At 40.3% G+C, this 13,845-nt stretch overlaps 1 pseudogene; it reads right to left on the minus strand.

Annotated features, from left to right (window-relative positions):
- Positions 1-4,762: 4,762 nt before the first annotated feature.
- On the minus strand, positions 4,763-7,416 carry LOC142445679 (ubiquitin-conjugating enzyme E2 B pseudogene; annotated as a pseudogene).
- Between the last annotated feature and the right edge of the window lie 6,429 nt (positions 7,417-13,845).

Below are 13,845 nucleotides of genomic sequence, written 5' to 3' on the forward strand. Positions count from 1 at the left end.
AGACACTAGATAAGCAATGGGGATTGTGTTCCACTCCATCACCATATCACTGTTATCCACCTGTACATTTAGACATAAAGAAGTAAACAGACAAAAATAATTTTACTATATAGAAAACTGTTTTTCATTCATCTTTTAAAATTATGTGAGAATGTATTTCAATGTATATTTAAAATAAATGTTGTTGGGGCTTTTGGAAAAATTTTTGTCTACTATTTTGGAACAGAGATTTAAAAATTTCTTGGATCTGAGAATGTTAAAAGAAAAGTAGATTTTTCAGTTCCACTTGAATGTTTATACGTTGAAAATTCATAAGATATTTCAACCTCCAAATGGGCACAGTATCACTGACTGTGGGATCATAGCTCACATTTTTGGTTTGGGTGTGTCCAACAGCACACAACACTACTGCCTGGTCTTGTGCTATCCTTAAATTATTGTTTCAGCCACTGTGTCAGACCATCTTGTTGAAGATCTTCTTCTTTTTCACTGACCTTCATTTTACCAAGTATGATTTTTCTTCCTGGCACAGTTCTCTCCTGAGACCATGTCCAACATATATATGACATGAAGTCTAATCATCCTCACTTCTTATTTTTCCCCAACAGTCTTATTGGCACATACTTTACATATCATTCAATTGAATACTTCAATCATGTCAATGGGAACTATACACTCACCACCACATCTCTCAGAGAGCATCCCTCCTTCCCCATGGTTCCATCATCATTAAATGAGTTGTGCATTCTGGCTCAACTCTAGTTCTCCTTCCCCCCTCCCTCCTTTTATACTCTCACAATCCACTTTCCCTTCATATAACACATCTCCAACCTCTCATACCCTATAACCCCTTGAATATATATTGTCTTTATATATCCTTATGTAGTTACTCCTGTGCTTAACCTCTAGCAAACTCAACAAAAAACAATGAAAAACAAATTGCATTAAGGTGGTAAGGATAAGCTTACATTAGTGTAAACACAAAAGTAGAAATAATGAATGAGATGGAAAAGACTCCCATTGACATTCAAAAGCCAGGGAAGGGATTTCTGTCATGGAACAACTAAGAGATACTTGCTCCCAGAACTACTTTAGATTCTCCCTTTAGGGAGGTCAACTGGCTACGTCTAATGTTGAAATTGCCATAATCAAGATTACAGTGGTCCCTGCCTGGTATTAAGTCTGTTTCGGAAACTTGCCCTTGCTGAGAATGTATCTTCCAGTGGCTCAGTCTGACTAGATACTCTGCCATGGCTTTTTGGCTCCCACTGTCCTAAACAGCCTCCCATAAACTGGGTGTTCACATCCTCACTTCTAAGGGGCAGTCTATCTTTCCTGATAGATTTTTTATTCTTCTGAAAATCCATGATACTCTCAATATTTTTTGGCAAAATCATTTAATAAATATTCAAATAAGACCTATTAAATGGTCTTGCTTCAAATCATTGATCCATGAGTCAAAGAAGAGGACTTCAAACTCAGAAGTTCAAGCTCTGAAGGTCTTGCTTGTTGGGAGAGAAGGTCATGGAGCAGTGTCTATCAACTTGTGGGTCGCCACCTCTTTGCGGGTCAAATGATTCTTTCACTGGGGTCACCCAATTAATAACAGTAGCAAAATGACAGTGATGAAGTATTAACAAAAACAATTATATGGTTGGGGGGGGGGTCACCACAACTGGAGAACTGTATGAAAGGTTTGTGGCATCAACAAGGCTGAGAACCGCTGCCATAGACAGCAGTAAGAACAACACTTACTTTGAAATGGCCTTAGAAACTATGTTTTCGTCTTTTTTAATCTGATTCTTGACAATCCATTCTATGTCATTCCATGTCATAAAAGCAGCAGGTTTCACTGGTAATAAGCATATGAGAGAACAAAGACCTTTAGCTAGAATCTGTGAGGATTCAGAGAAATATTTTTCTAACAATTACAGATTCAAGAACAAAGATATAGAAGCTATATGAGTATGACAGAAATATTGATGGAGAGACAGCTAGAAAATGAGACCGAAATAGAGGGATTCCAGGAAGCATTGAACCTAAGGAATACTTAAAAAATGATATATTTTGGACTTCCAGCATGATGACGAAGGAGTAACACATACCAGAGGGACTCCACAGAAATCAGGCCAGGAGAGGTGCTTAGAGTGAAATTCAACACTGCTGGATTTCAGCAGGAACATCAGAAAGATAAGTAGGCACAGACCCAAAAGGTTTTGAGGGGCTGGGAGCTTTTAGCTCACCACAGTGGAGGCCGGCTAGGGCTTGATTTTAGCCCCACCACTGTGTCAGTGGGAGCTGGGACCATTTACAGCTCACAGAGGGGCTTAATCTCAACACTGTCAGAGTTTGTTGAAGTCTGCCTCAGGGCAGGGATTAAACCCTTGCACCCCCACAGGCAGGGATTGGGGCTCAGCTACATTGTTACTTTTGTTTCCCTCTCTTCTCTCTATCCAACCCCCCCCCCCCCCAGTCCTGGTGGGCGGCGCAGGGGCTTTTTCTCGACACAGCCGCAGCTTGCTGCCACCACCTCAGGGCAGGGACTAAATCCTTACAGCTCCACAAGCAGGGATCAGGACTTAGCTACACTGTTACTTTTGTTTCCCTCTCTTCTTTCTATCCCCACCACAGCCTCAGAGGACTTACTTTTTAATTTTTTCCCTCTTTGTCTCTTTCATTTTCTCTCACACCCACTGCCAACCTCCAGACCACTCCCCCTAGCCTAGGGCGTTTACACCTGTGCGACACCCAGCTAGGTGAGCTGCGCCCTGGGCAGTTAGTCCGAGACTGGTAAAACCCTGCTGACCTCCAAGAGGGAATACTTTGCCTAACTTCTTACCGGGGAATTCCTGACTCTTCCTGGTGGACCTCTTATTTTTCCTCTGTCGTCCCACATGCCTGAGGGAACTTTCTCCTTTCTACCTTAGTGCCTCACATACTTAAGAAAACTCAGCCAACACTGGTCAACGTTCCAAGCTGCTGCAGGAACCTCTGCACAACCTCCACAAGGCCAAAGCAGGCAACCCATCAGGCTTTCAGGGCACTTCTCTGAGAGGGAAGGCACAGGAGGATAAAATGGTAGGTTAATTCCATAGTGAAATTAGCTGTAGGCAGTTTGAAAAAGCATTCCTACACCTCCCAGAAGGGGCAGTGCTCTTTGACTCCCTGGAAATGGCACAACGCAATACAAACAGCCATCAACGCCAACGACCTCAACAGTAACAACAAAAACAAGGGAATCAAAAGGCAATGGCAGAAAATGTCCGGAACATAACGACATGCATTGAAGAAGCAGACAGAAATAAAGATTGAGAATGCTGCTTGGAGTCATACAGAATATGAAGGAAACAATACCAAAAAAAAGTATGAAATGATAAAGGAGATAAACTCGATACACCAAAGGGAAATACAAGAGCTTAGGGAGGAGTTAACAAAATCCAGCAGCAGAAATACAGACCTCGAGTATCAACTGGAGGAAGCAGAGAACTGCACGAGTGACATGGAGAACAGCCAAGCAGACTTTAACAAACACGAACAAAAATCTAACATCATCAGAGGAGCTGAAGAAAACCTATGACCTATGTCTGATACTATGAAGAGGAACAACATTAAAATTATTGACTTACTGGAGAGAGACACAAAAAGAAGTCATGTACAGCAATAGTGAGAGACTTCATGTAGGAAATCTTCCCCATATATAGATATAGATATATAGATATATACAACATGAAGGAACATAACAGCTAATTAGTCCACACAATAGTACAGCTCAACTCAATTCTGTGGAACAGTTAGTATACTGGAAGTATTTCAACTCATGTGGGGGCTACTTGGTCCAAGGTCAAGGAAGCAAACAGCAGATTCTTCCATACAGCAATGCAGGAAATCTGGCCACAAGCAGCAAACAGCATGGCAGGTCACCAAGAGTCAGCCAGAAGACAGGATCAGACAGTCCCAAGCTCACATGATGTATAAACCAGGAGAGTCTTGATGCAAGTCTTGAAGGAACCTCAAGCTCTAGTGACACAATTCAGAGATCGGGTGTCCCACAGGTAGTGTAGCTCACGAATTGAGGCAGAGACCTAGCTAAGGCAGCCGCATGCTGGTCTAATCACCAAAAAGCAACAGAGAGAGGCAGGGCTTGTGAGCCATTTATATCTTTGCCTCCAATCAAACTGTAACCCTATTAATCCCACATATTTCTATTGGCCAGGTTGGCACAATAAACCTACTTATCACAGAGCCCTTGGACACAGAAATCACGAAATGCAAGCCTAATATACCTTGAACAAGAAATTGCTTTCTTTTTTATTTTTCTACTGAAGTTATGTATTTTTAAGTTTTACATCTAATATTCATATGCAAAAAAGCTCTATGTGCTCTTTTTCCAATTAAAAATTGAATGAATTAAAAAGAGGATTTAAACAATAAGGCATTCAATATTTGAAAAAAGTATAGATTTCCAAAATGTGCATATTTGATCATGAAAATTCCACACAAATGTTATACATTTGGAAAAACAAACAAGATATACTACAAATTTATGTAGCAAAATCTGCCTTGCAGAATGAGGTACATGAATAAAGACAATGCAAGTTTTTGTAGGTTCTAAATTGAGCTTTCTCCTCTTTTTTTCTTGTCTTTTCTATACAACCCTTAATACCTGTGACACTTAATGTTTATAAGGCTTTCTCCTGACAGGTATGTTACACTAAACAGTGTTGAAAAAGATGAACAGTCCAGTTGTCTATTGTATGCCACTTCAGCTTTGTTCAGAAATTGCTGAAAGTCTTTTTTTTTTTTTTTTACATGTTTTCCAGATAAAGCTATGCTGCCTGGCTGTTGGCTGAATTGTTTGGATTTGGTTCATCCAGCAGAGACTGAATTGATATTAAGACAGCAGAATATACATTGTATGTTAGATTCCATTGGTCCTGATGTATATAAAAACATAAATCACCATCAGCAAACCCATTTGGATGAAGCATAATGAATAAAAACCTCAGTTTGTACTTTATTTAGATGCTCCAGAAATTTCTATTACTAGTTTAAAAGTAGTATCTTTCAAAGATGTCCGTTCTGATTCAAACACACCTGCATTCCATGATTGGATACTGTTTTCAGATGATGCACCACTAACACTCACAGGTGAGTCCCCTTGTAACTACATGAAATTCTGCATCAGCCCTTTTCTGACTTGCTCCCAGCTACCCTCTGTTCACTCAGATGAACTTGCCAAGTCAACTCTGGCTCCTAAGGCATGCTTTCATTTTAGTACCCTCCAGGAGCCTGGTAGTTTAAAACATTGAGATTCGTGAGTTACTAGTCATTATAGAATAGCCTTATTTATTGGTAAAATCATGAATCCTTTGAAACTATTATTTCAACATTAATAACACTGAATTGAAGGGAAAATAGAAAAACAATCCACCTCAAGGCAATTTTGAAATACTTAAAGAAATACATTGTTTGAATTACAGAAAAACTGGCATATCCATTCACATTTTTTGCACATATTACTATATCTGCAGGTCCACCTAGATAAGATAGGTTGGACAAACAATGTGAGAAGAAAATAAGGGGATCAATGGTTCGGAGAGACATGAGAGTGTTGGAAGCAGGGGAAGGGAGGAGAGGTTGGCCAATCCAGAGACAAGGGAACAACAAGTGGTTCAAAACCAGTGGAGGGAGGGCATGGGAGGAACTGTAGGGAGTGACCAAGCGCAAGTTAACTGAGAGGAATTACTGAAACCAGAATGAAGGCTGAACATGGCAGTGGGACAGGAGGAAAGCGTAAGGAAATAGAGGAAAGGGGTAGGAGGCAAAGGGCATACATAGAAGCCTAAATACAGACATGTACATATGTAAATATATTTATGATTATGGGGGAAATATACCTATGTGCATATATTTATAGGTCCAGTGGGAAGAGAGCAGGTTGACATTGGGCCTCCTCGTGCACACTCCCTCAATACAATAGTACCTTGCTCACCTAAACGGTCATTCCATGATACCCACCTTCCCGAAATGATTGCTGAAGACAGATATGTGCATAAGCAAACGTGGTGAAGAAAGCTGATGGTGGCTGGCTATCAAAAAGATATAGTGTCTAGGGTCTTAAAGGCTTGAAGGAAAACAAGGGGTCATCTAGCTCGGAAGCAACAAAGCCCACAGAGAAGCACACAAGCCTAAGTGAACACGAGGTGTTGAAGGGACCATGTAGTAGACATCAAAGAACAAAACCATCATTGTGTGATCACCTTTCCCACATAAGCGCTGAAGACGAATGTGAGCTTAAGTAAGTGTGGCGAAGGAGGTTGATGGTGGCCAGCTATTGAGAGATATAGCATCTGGGAACTCAAAGGCTTGAAAGTAAACAAGCGGTCATCTAGCCCAGAAACAGCAAAGCCCACATGGAAGCAGCACACCAACATGTGTGATCATGAAGGGCTCAGGGGACCAGTTTTCAAGCAACAAAGGCTGGGGGGAAAATCATATCATAGTGAATGAGGGGAGTGCATGATGAAGACCCAATGCCCATCTGTAGACAACTGGACATCCCTTCCACAGGGGTACTGAGGAAGAGATGAGTCACTCAGGGTTCAGTGTAACAATATTGAAACTCACAACCTTCCCTAGTTAAACACTTCCTCCCCCCAACTATCATGACCCCAATTCTACCTTGCAAACCTGGTTAGACGAGAGGATGCGCAGCGGTACAGTTGGGATCAGGAAACACAGAGAATCTAGGACAGATGAACCCTTCAGGACCAATGGTGAGAGTGGGGATACCGGAAGGGAAGGGAAAAGGGGGAACCCATCTCGGGGATCTACATATAACTTCCTCTCTTGGGGATGGGCAACAGGAAAGTGGGTGAAGGGAGACGCCGAGCAGTGTAAGATAGGCTAAAATAATAATTTATAATTTATTAAGGGTTCATGAGGGAGGGGAGAGCATGCTGGGAGGGGGAGGGAAAAAAGGAAAACAAGCTGATTCCAGGAACTGAAATGGAAGGCGAATTTTGAGAATGATGAGGGCAATGAATGTAAAAGGTTGAGAATGATGAGGGCAATGAATGTATGTATGGATTGTGATAAGAGTTGTGTAAGCCCCAATAAAATGATTTTTAAAAATACATATTTACATATGTAAAAAATGAAAAACTGGCATATCAAAGGAAGCTGGTATTTTTTTACAGTTCTGACTAAATGTGCAAAGAGGATTTAAGATATTAATTGTTAGGGTTCCTCAATGAAAAGTCTCAACCAAATCATCCCAGTTTAGAACCAACAAGGAATAATCTTCAAGCAAATGCTCATATAGCCTGTGTTGTTAAAGGAGTCAGTTTTGTACATAGCAAACCTATGTACAGAAAAAGAAAACATTGTCTGGTCCTGTGACATACTTACATTCATGTTTATGCTTGAGTTAATTTTTGCAGAAATTGTGTTAATACATCTACTTAAGGGTTCTCCATTTTTAAAAAACGGACTCTCTACTATACCAACTGGAGCTTTGTTGGTGTAGTGGTTTCTTGCTGGGTTTCAATCTACATGATGGGCTGTTCAAAACAATCTCCAACAGGTAGTTACAGCCTGAGAAACCCACAGGGGATTGTTATGATGCAGCATTGACTCAGTAGCATTGAGTTGACTATATCATGTATAATGTTCTTCTCCAAAGATGAGCACTTTCTAAGAACATCCTAAAGTGACCCAACATTATATGTGAACTAACAATCAAAAAGCACCAAACATTTTGTAAACCAGAGGCAAAGATTGAAGCAGTCAAGATTTCATGAAGGAGGCTGTATTTTAGATGGGTGGAAAAGATAGGATTGGTATATACAGCAGTGGTGGGAATGACACCAGGTAGAGATAACAGCTTAAACAAAATATAGTGACAAGACAGGGTCTGGGATAGGTGGGATTCAGGAAAAGTGGTAAGAGATATGAATGGAAAGATAGATGGTTTCAGTCAAAGTCTGATTAGGAAGTTGTAAAAAGGGATTGAGGATGGACACATTGACTTTGTAGGGTTACACAAGAAATGGCTTTGTATAGGGGGGTGAGGAATGAAGAGGGATTAGAAATGAGAGGGACTAGTAGGGTCTAGTGTATTATCTTAGAGGAGACAAGGATGGTGGTCATTAAATAACAATGACACTGAGCACTGGGTGAGCTCTCGCTATGTTCCAGGTGCATCACATGCATTCTCCAATTCATTTTCCCTTGTAGGTATTTTACTTAACCTTCTTATGAAACTCAAAGACCAACAGCTGGTGTTCACACTCAGATGTGCTCTTCTGTTAAAAAACAGAACAAAGTAAAACAAGACTTGTGCATCAACTTCACATGGAATTGCAGTGTTTCCCACAGCTTCCAATGATCATAAATTAATTTAAATTTCTGAGTTTTCCAATTATGCTAAATTAGAATGCCTTTTTTACTTTCATAGGGTAAGGAATCAAACCCCAAGAAGACAGCACTGTAACCATGAACCAATGATGCTGGACAGCAGGCCTCCTGCCCTGCGTCAATGTGCCATGTCCTTGCCGATTTATCATGTCCAGTCCCTCTTTGCTACTTGAGCTTTGAGAGGCCCCCGAAGCTAATTTTCAGGGCTGAACACTAATTATCACTCAGGAAAGTGTGCTTATCTAAAACTGTCTTGATTAATTAGTTCCTCTGAAACTTGCTTAGGAGTGAGGAGAATAATTTCTCTCAAGTTTGGTAATTGCCCGGTCTCTGAGTGCACAATCATTCTTAACGATGCCCATAGCATCTTGTTAAGAAAGGAGATGGGTAATAACTGTTGGCCCTTGGAGCCTCCACCTCAGACTAGCAAGAACAGTTTAAGCGAGCATTCTGCTTTAAAAGTTAACTTTTGGTAATTCAGGCTCTGAATCCAGTTTTATTGAGTCACAGATATTTTGGATCTGAAAATCTGAAAATGATCTGAGGTACTATCTGGGCTGAGATCTTTCTTTGATAGCGCAGGCAACTAATAACTAGAGTGAGGACATGGTTTGCTCAAGGACATAACACTATTTAGAAGAACATCTAGAGCATGGTCTTTGTGTTAGTCCAGGTAGACTAGAGAAACAAATCCTTGGAGACACTCATATGTGTACAAGAAAGAGCTTTATATAAAAGTTCCAGTAATTGTATCTTAAGAAAATATCCCAGCCCAATCCAGATCAAGTCCATAAGTCTGATACCAGTCTGTAAGTTCCTCTTAAGACTCATGCAGCACATGCAACAACACAGAATGCACATGATCACAGGCCAATGGGTGGAAAGTTTTGTGGATCCAGTAGCCATGGAAGTATTTAGCACTGGCAATAGCTTTGGCCACTGAAGGCAACGGACATTTGTTCTTTTTCTCTATCCCTACCTTTTACAGTCAACATTAAAAAAATTTCCCTGGATCTTTTCTCTCATTGATAGTTTATTGATATATACATTTGGATAGATAGGGCTATAAAATAATATGATTTTATATTACATTTCACTTTTTCTATTGGTATATAAATATATGGAAGGTCTTCTAAAAGCTCATTGAAAAATTCCAATACGGTTTAATTCCATTTTTTCATGAACTTTTTGAATCCCCCTCATACGTGACATAGTAATTGAGGAAATATAGGATTAGGTAAACATTTTACCAGCTTATAGAAAATGATCCATATTACGAGATGAGATTTGAAATATTGAGTTTACTGTAATTCTATATCCAGCACAAAAATTTAAGGTACAGATAAGAGTTTCAGTGAAAAGGCATATAAACTTATTTCCACCTTTTTACAAACCATAACAAACAAATTGATAGGTGGAAATACTTTGATTATTTATTGTTCACTGTTAAGATTTTTTATTGAAATATTGCACAAAGATGGTAGACCAAGAAGAATTGTTCCTAAGGTTCTACTTCATACCATGCACAGGTCCATTCCAAACCAAGTGTGTTCTAACAGTGAAGGTCTTCATGTAAACACTCTTATTTATATGCTGTCTTAGTCTTGTCAGAGCGCCTTCAAAAAGTGTACTTTTTGGACTATGGTAAAAATGCTTAGGGCTCATGCCAAATTTTTAATGACAACTTAAATTAACATATTTCCAAACCATTGAAGCTTTGCTCAGATATATGGAAATACTGCCCCAAACAGTGTACATGTTGTTAATTTAAATGGATCATGTGAAATAACACGGGTCAAGAAGACCTCAAAGATGAGCCAGGAGAAGGAAGACGGTCAACCTCCACCAATGAAGAGACAGTAGCTGAGGGCCCGACATTGATGGAAGAAGACTCTAGAGAGAGCTACTGAAGTGGAGCTCTCACACAGGTCAATATTTTCAACTTTCAATGAATATCTCGGTCTCAAAAATATTTTGGTGTTAGGGTGCCAGAAACATTACACAAAGATCTACTAGCTCAAAGAACTGATCTTTCCATGAGTCTTTTAAGCAATATCTAAGTCAATTCATTTAATTTATGGAACTAATCATAAGTAGGGAGTTCTGGTTTTACCAGTATGACCCAGAGAGCCAGTACTAATCAAAACGATGACTATCAAGGGGGTCTACTGAGCTGGTTACATTCAAGATTGAAAGGTCAGGTCAGGTTTGGGTGACCGTTTTATGGGATTTTAAAAGAGTTGTTTTGACAGACTTCTTTGAACAACACAGAATCATGATGGGAGGCACTGTAGGAAGAAGCTTTAGGAGAGTTGGAAAATCCCACAGAATAACTTTTCTGATTCTGAAAAGGTCAGCAAAGTTGTGCCAAGGGATTTCTTCCCCTCCTCCCTCTGCCGCCCCGCTTCATCAAGACAACACACCTGTTCATTCCTTCAGGGCAGCAAGGGCTCCCATGGGGAATTTCATAGGGAAACCTCACCCCATTATCTACCCTGCAACCCTTATAACTCTGATCTTGCCCTTTTATACCTATTATTCTCAAAATACAAAGGACATTTAAAAGGGACATGATTTGAATCCCTTGAGGTTTTCAAAACTGCCATATTGAAACACTGCCCCAGAGGTGTTCAGACACAGATGGAGGATATGTTGGGAAACATTAGCTTTCAGGGTAGTGAGTTTTATTAAAATATTTAGGAGAGTCTGACTGTGGAAAATGCTTGGCTGTTTGTGTTACATTTATCCACCACAAGAGGGGAAAATGCATAGAAGAAAAATGATAAAAATCCCTTCAGTTTTCCACCTCATATCCATCTAGCTCCCTTCAAATCAGATGGTGGGGGATGGGTGAGGTAGAATGCAGGGTTGGGAGTTGAGAAATGGTTTGAACTGTTGAGCGAAGTTGATGGTCAGAAATGTAAACCCCTCCACCTCATTAAGAATGTAATTAAACTATTAAATTGTATAATACACGAATTGTATGCCAATAAAATTGTTCAGGGAAAATAAAATTAAAAATATTCATTCCAAAAAATGATAAGCCCTTTTAAGAGTTTTAAAATTCAAATTTGTCTTAAAAATATTATATTACAGCTTCTCTGTAATTACAGTCTTTTATCACTAGATTCTCTGTTCTATGATTATTGTTAGCAGTCATTTACCTGATCTCCCATTCTTAGCAACTCCATGCAAATGGAACAAAACTCTGCTCAAGTGGCTATGAATCATAGGGTTTTCCTCCACCAAACCAAATGGAACCAAACCAAACCAAACCAAACCAAACCAAACCAAACCAAACCAAACCAAATCCAACCCAACTCAACCCAACCCAACCCAACCCAACCCAACCCAACCCAACCCAACCCAACCCAACCCAACCCAACCCACCCAACCCAATGCCCTGGAGTCAATAATGACTCCTGGTTACACCCTGTGGGTTTCTAAGACTATAACTGTTCACGGGAGTACAAAACCTAGGCTTTTTCCTATGAGCTCGTGGTGTTTTTCAATTGCCAACCATTACAATATCAGCCCAACACTTAACCACTACACCGCTAGGGTTCCCCCACTGAAGGTGATGATTGTACTACTGAGCCACCTGAAGTGCACCCATGCAGTGGTTTCAGTGTGCCTCAAAGTGGTCCTGTAGGACAAAGTAGAGCTGTCCCTTAGGCTTCCCAAGGCTGTAATATTTATGGGAACAGAATATCACATATTTCTCTGGCAGAATGGCTGGTGGGTTTCAACTGCTGGTCTGTTTATTAGCAGCTAATTGCTTAGCCACTATCATAAGGGTTCCTCAATTTGACGTCAGTGACTGCATTTTTATTTGTTTTTGATCTCTTAAACCAATGACAATCTTCATTGGGTGGAGGACACAGACACACATATTTATAAGTTTGATTTTTAAACAAATGTTAAAAACTATTTTAATTGGGATAGATCATGTTAATATTAAACTATTTTGAAAATTTTATTTTCCTTTAATACAGAATCTTCATGATCCATTTCCTTCTAACTTTTGATGCTCCTAAATCCAATATATGGTCACCATGGTTTGACAAGAGGGTAGGTAATTCTGTCTGGAATTTTATGATCAGAAACATGCGATATTGCTTGCTTTTATGCATAGCCTGTTGATTAGAATACAATCACATTGCCTTACCTTACTAGAAAACTAATGAAAAAAGGGAGAAAGAGAATCCATTGTCACACCAGCCTAGAGTTGGATTGCTTATCCCACCTATCTTATCTAGACAGACATGCAGAGATAATATTAAACACAAAAACAAGACAGAGCAAAACAAAACAGCAACAACAATTAAAAAAAACCATGACATAAAAAAGGAAGTCTATAAGTAGTCCCAGGTCTGTCTGCTGACTTTTAGGAGTGTTTTCTGGTTGAGTCTAATGGGGTGCTACGCTCTGGCCCCTAAGTTAATTTTTGGTATTCCTCAGGGACTTCATTGCATTGCTCCCCTTGCTGCTCTGTTGAAAACCCTTAGTGTTTCACCCCATTTCTCACTCTGCGTCTACATTGTTGTTATCTGTAGTGTTATGGACCAGTGAAGGATGTGCTGTTTCATGGTGATATCATCCATATGGTCAGGCATAGCGGGAATATCATCCTTGGGGCTTGGTGGTCCAGGATGTGTTCCACTCCCTCTCCGTCCCTCTTCATTTGTTCCTGTATGCTCTGATCAGACTCATGCCTCTCCCTGGACCATACTCAGCTTTTTAGTCACATGGCCCCTTGGCCTCTGCCTTGTTCTTTGGTCTGGCTAGTCTGCCTGATACTTTGCCCTACAGCCTCATGGACTCTGCCTTAGGTGTTCGGTAGCTCTACTCTGTCTTTGGGTGGCTCCTTTGCTCTGCTTCACGAGAAGCTTCTGGTACCTCTCTCGCAGCCTCCCAAACTGTACACAGGGACCTTGAATGCACTCCCTTGTTGGCTCTTCTTGGATGGATGACCCCAGGTTGTCTTCCACTGCTTTCTAGATGGCTCTCTTATACACAGAGGAACGGCAACGAAACTTGACCAGTCCATTCCATTAGTGTGTCCCACTCCCTACTGACACAGCCCAACCCAACCAGTTGGCGTGAGTGACAGAGCCACAGATCAAACTCTACTACCATCTAGTCCAGCTGAGTGCAAAGGAGAATCCTTTTGTACAATGTCACTTCACTAGACTAACACACAAGAGATTCTGGGAAATGTAGTCTTCCTGCGAGTAGATGGGCTTGGTGAGCACCCAGCCTTTTTATCTGACTCAGGAGAGCATAAGTTTTTTCAAGAAAGGAACCATTAAAAATCATTTTACTGCGGACTCATACAACTTTTATCATAATCCATATATCCATCCATTGTGTCAAGCACATTTGTACATTTATTGCCATCATCATTCTCAAAACATTTGCTTTCTA

The sequence above is a fragment of the Tenrec ecaudatus genome, chromosome 4 (assembly GCF_050624435.1).
Source record: "Tenrec ecaudatus isolate mTenEca1 chromosome 4, mTenEca1.hap1, whole genome shotgun sequence".
NCBI lineage: Eukaryota > Metazoa > Chordata > Mammalia > Afrosoricida > Tenrecidae > Tenrec > Tenrec ecaudatus.